This window comes from Erinaceus europaeus, chromosome 10 (genome assembly GCF_950295315.1).
Source record: "Erinaceus europaeus chromosome 10, mEriEur2.1, whole genome shotgun sequence".
NCBI classification, from domain to species: Eukaryota; Metazoa; Chordata; class Mammalia; order Eulipotyphla; family Erinaceidae; genus Erinaceus; species Erinaceus europaeus.
In genome coordinates this window covers 51,346,218-51,351,795 of record NC_080171.1, presented here as the reverse complement: position 1 = coordinate 51,351,795, position 5,578 = coordinate 51,346,218, and the positions used below count along the sequence as shown (strand labels likewise).

Sequence of the window (5,578 nt, the reverse complement as noted above, 5' to 3'; positions counted from 1 at the left end):
AGTAAGAGAATCCAAAACAGAACACAGAACTCTGTTCTTCTCTCTGCATCAAATCTGAGGGAAAGAAAAGAAAATAGAAAGGGGGAGGGGGGTGGTTCACCAGGTAGAGCAGTAGATCTCATACATTACTAACCTTTCCTACAGATCCTGGTTCAAGCTTAGCAGAGGAGAACTACTACAAGCCTCTCTGTTGGGTAGTATGCCACCTCCCCCTGGCTTCTGCTTAACCATATGCCTATATAGGGATTTACTGATCCCATTCAAAGCTTTGGTCTATTTACATAAATCACTTTTACATTTACATAAAGCACTCCCTCCAGGGCATTGGTGGTTCAGTGATAGGATTCTCGCCTATTCCGCCCCCTCCTTGTCACACTCTGATTTTCACCAGTCACTTTTCTCTCCACCCTCTCTATGTCACATCCTGTTTCCACCCTACTTGGCAAGTATATATAAAGACAGCATTGTGAGTTTTAGAGTACTGTACTTTAACTTAGCTCATCTTAGATTGTGCTGTGTCCTGCATGAATAAAGAGATACTGCCTACAGCTCAACCATGAGTCCCTGGTCGTCTGTTACCCGCCCGTGAAGCCAGCCCGGCAAAAACAACATAACCCATCGAAAACAACACCTCTCTCCTGTCTTTCTTTTCTTATCTCTCACCCTCTAACAAAAGAAAGAGAAGGAAATAGCCATTGGGAATGGTGTAATCACCCAGGCTACAAAACTCATCAATAATTCTGGTGAAAAATAAAAAAAAAAAAAGAAAAGGAAAGAATAAAGGAGAAAAGAAATTGAAACAGGGAATATCTGCTAATTGTAAACTCCATACAGGCAAAAAGAAAGTCAAATCCTGTAAAACCCCAAGGACACACTAAGATCCCAAGTTACAGAGCAAAAGAGATGAGAGCTCCAGGGCAGGATGAGAGGAAGGCCCATTCTGAGACAATCATCTTTTGCTGGAGGGAGGATCATATAGGCTGCCTGTTACTGTGTAGGAGTTTATAAGCTTTTGGATGCTGGGTCTCCAGTTCCCCATGCAACCAAATATGTTAGAAAGCACTAAATCCATTAGCATTAAAATAAAATTTAGTAAAAATTAAGAGGCAGTACACTCATGCTTTAGGAGAATTTCTGCAACAACAACAAAAAAAGATGGAGGTCAGCTCCTCTGGATTTTTGTGGTCTTTAGTCCCAACCCCAACCCCCATCATTTGTGATTGGCCAATTCACGGCTCAGTCTTGATGACTGACACTGGTGAAGGTGGGCGGTCCGTATATCAGCAAATACATCAGTCAAATAGGTATCTTTCCTGAGTAATCCTAGTTTTGTTTAGTTTTTTTTTTAACCAGAAAACTTTTTTATGTTTTTTTTAATATTTATTTATTCCCTTTTGCTGCCCTTGTTTTATTGTTGTTGTAGTTCTTATTGCTGTTGTTGTCGATGTCGTTGTTGTTAGATAGGAAAGGGAGAATAGAGACAGAAGAGGAAGACAGAGGGGGAGAGAAAGACAGACACGTGCAGACCTGCTTCACTACCTGTGAAGCGACTCCCATGCAGGTGGGGAGCCTGCTCGAACTGGGATCCTTAAACTGGTCCTTGTGTTTCGTGCCACGTGTACATAACCCGCTGCGCTACCACCGGACTCCCTTATTTATGTTTTTTAAGAGAAGGGGGGAGAGACCGGGTCCCCTGAGATAGAGCATATGTTCACATGTGTCCATAAACCAGGGAAAAATATATATACCTGAAAGCAGAAGTACACAACTGTCTGCAGTGAGGACCCCCCAACACTTCATCTGCACTATTCCAGCCTTTAGGTCCATAATTGTTCAACAATTTGTTTGGCTTTGCATGTTAACTCTCTTTTCAGCCACCAGGTTCCAGATGCCAGCATGATGCCGACCAGACTTCCCTGGACTGATGACCCCACCAATGTGTCCTGGAGCTCTGCTTCCTCAGAGCCCTGCCCCATTAGGGAAAGAGAGAGGCAGACTGGGAGTATGGACCGACCTGTCAACGCCCATGTTCAGCAGGGAAGCAACCACAGAAGGCAGACCCTCCACCCTCCACATCCCACAATGACCCTGGGTCCATGCTCCCAGAGGGACAGAGAATGGGAAAGCTATCAGGGGAGGGGATGGGACGTGGGGATTGGGTGGTGAGAATTGTGTGGAGCTGTACCCCCCCATCCTATGGCTTTGTCAATGTCTCGTTTCTAAAATAAATTAAAAAAATAAGAGAAAGGGGAGAGAATGAGAGAGAGAGAGAGAGAGAGAGGAGAGGAAGGAGAGAATGAGAATACCACTGAGGCACAGGGTGGCACCGAGGGGCACTTATTCACAGCAAGCGCTCAGTTCTCCTCCCGGTTCACCTTGGCCTCCGGGTTCTTGGATGGGTTCTGCAGTGGGGACGGGGGTGGCTGCCATGGTCGCCGTGGCTGTCGTGGCTGTCGTGGCCGCCGTGGCCGCCTTGCACGCCGTGTCGGTATGCTTGGCCACTGCCTGCACCTCCACCAAGGCCGAGGCCACAGTGGCCTGCTGCTGGGGCAGCTTCTCCCGGAAGGCCTGCTGCCGTGTCTGCACCACGTCTGGCATCACCGTGTCGATCAGGGACAGGGACTCGATGGGCTGCCCTCAAACACCGTGCCTTCCTCATTGATGCTGATCTCAGCTTCCACATACTGCAGCTCCTTCTGCAGGACGGAGATGAGGATGGCCGGGGGCACCGTTGATGTTGGACTGACTGATGTGGCTTTCAATCCCAAACGTGAAGGCAGAGCGGGAGAAGCCTGACTCTTGGAGGTAGAGATACACCAAGAAGTTCACCTCGTCTCTGGTTATGCTCATGTTACCCTCGCCTGGCGAGCGGGCGGTGGTGGATCCGAGGCCTTCAGGAAGCGGGCCGCGCTACTGTCTCCACAGCTGTGACTCAGCAGAACACAGTTCCCGGACGCGAGTCGGGGTGCAGCCAGAAAACTTTTTTTTAGCATTGGCTTATGGTTGGTGTGGAGGATTGAACCTGCTGCTACTTCAGCGTCTCAGGCATTAAAGTATTTTTACAGAACCATTAAGTTATCTCCCCAACTCCTTCCAGAGTCACTGTGTTTATGCTAATCTCTGTCACTTGGTTTCCAATGCATTTGTTGCTCTCGGTCACATGACCTCGACTGTTTTGTTTGCTTGTTTTTTTTTGTTTTTTTTTGTCTCTTGGCAACTTATTTACTCCAACTTGCCTAAATTTTCTGAGTTCACTGAAAAGTGAACCTTTTGACTTTGAGTGCTTATGACATCTGGCTCCTGATTAAAGTTGTTTCCCTTCAAGTTTGAATGGTTCAGAAGATGAAGGAAGCTGGATCTTTTGTCTTTCCATCTCTCATAGTTTTTCTCTGCCCCCTCCCCTTTTTGTCATAAATACCCTTCTTACCTTAATGCCCTGTGTTAGAGCTGCCAAACTGGAGTTTAAGAGGTTTACTGCTCCCCTTACTTTCCATTTGGGGATCTTAAGATGATTTTTTTCAGATGAAAAATTATTTTCTATGTGCTTTCATTTGGACAGAGATAGAGTTCAAGCCTCTTTTAATGGCCCAACAAAGTGGTAGAGGGATGATTGGTTTCCTGGCATCCCTGAGCAGGGAGATTTAGAAACTTGCCTTGAATTCTTCCACAGTCAAGTTGGGGTGGTGGGGAGGAGGAGTCCAGCTCTGAGGTTGGTTTTCTGTCACTATGCTGTCATTCATGGCTTCCAGACATCCATTCCTTTGTTACCTGTCCCACCACTATGAGTCATCAAAGGAAACACACTTAGAGAAAAATGTATTTTCTAAAGACATTAAATTGACTACAGTGCTTTTGTCTGGTTGTTTGTTTCAAAGCTTTATGCGTAGTTTCCAATAAAAATGCTCTTTAGCCTGTCATACTGTCAAATGCTAGGTATGGGTAAAGACATATGTTTGCATTTCTGTGTCAGCTCCTGACATTTGTATTTATTTGTACATATGTATTTTGTTTGTTCAAATAAATGTTTCATCAGATGTAGAGTACAGTAGGGGGACCCAGAGAAGGAGTTAGTACAATTCGAAAACAGTGAAATGTTTCTCAATAAAACTTGGAATTCTGACTTCTGGTTAATTGTAAATATGATCTGGAGGAAGAAGTAGCACAGCAGGGAGATGAGGTGTGTATTTATCTTTTAATGTTATTGTTATATTATACAGTTTACTGCATAAATAATTGAAATGATGGTAATAACAATTTAGGGACCATTCAACTGTTGTGCATGCTATATTTCACTGATATTTATTTTTCTGAACTGTGCAGATCCACAGTTATTTTCTACTCAATGAACACACCACAGCAAATTAAAAATGGAAGTTTTAAAATATAGATAAATTTTTGTTTTTAGTTCATTCCATTCAAAAACACCATTTCTCATTTGCTCATTAAAAATCACTCAATAACCATAAAAATAATAAACATTTTTCCCATGCTGTCTTTATAGCATTTCTTTTAAAATTGCAGATTTAATCTAATACTACTAGGAAGAAAACAGAAACTCTTAAACTTCAGTGATACTAGCAGAGTCTGAATGGATATAGATTGCTGTGTTTGGCTGAATATTTGTGCACTTCAGGTATCAGTGAAAAAACATAAGAGCTAAGAATATTAAGGTAATAATTTTTCCAGGTACAAGAGAGAATGGTGGTCAGTGCAGGATTAATATTTTCATAATCTATAAGGAGAACTTTTCATTCCTGTAGTCTTACTATTCTCTGTTTAATAAATGAATCATTATACTGAAATGAGTTCCTGGAGGTTATTTCTCTCTGTTGTATTTTATTTATTTACTTATTTAGTTTTTATTGGATAGAGACAAAGAGAAATTAAGATGAGAGGGGAATATAGAGAAGGAAGGAGACAGAGAGACACCTGCAGCCCCCATTTCACCACTTGAGAAGCATTTCCTCTGCAGATGGAGACCAGGAGCTTGAACCTGGGTCCTCGTGCACTGGAATGACATGCCCTGCTTCACATTCAAAAGTGTCTTTTTTTTTTTTTTTTTTAAATGAAAGAGGGCAAGGGAACAAGATGAAAAACCAGTTGGAGGGGCAACGAGATAACTCATCTGGTTGGTTAGTTAGGGCCTGCTTTGTCATGTATGTGACCTAGGTTCAAGTCCAGCCTCCACAGCACTGGAGGAAGCTTCAGCACCATTGTATCTTTCTCTCTGTCTCTCTGCTTCTGTCTGAGAATGTTTTCCTTGAAAAGGGCTTCCATGAACCCCTGGAATGACAAAACAAACCAATCAACAGACAAAAACAGCTGGAGGTGGTGGTTCCCTTACAGCTGCTGTTACTCTGTAGCCCCGCCTCCAGATGGTTCCCTTACAAATGAGAGATGGGGACAGCAATAACCACAGAGGTACAGGACAGAAGACAAGAAATAGTTGGATTTTAGACAAAAATGTATGGGTGGACTTACTAGATAAAGGATTTTATGGTTCCTGTAGTTATTCTCTACCCTTCTGGGTCAAAATCACATTATTTTTGTGGGTTTTCATCCATAAACTGGAAAAAAA

At 43.2% G+C, this 5,578-nt stretch overlaps 1 pseudogene; it reads right to left on the bottom strand.

Moving 5' to 3' along the window:
- Nucleotides 1-2,337: 2,337 nt before the first annotated feature.
- Nucleotides 2,338-2,850, bottom strand: LOC103125252 (F-box-like/WD repeat-containing protein TBL1X; annotated as a pseudogene).
- Nucleotides 2,851-5,578: the final 2,728 nt, after the last annotated feature.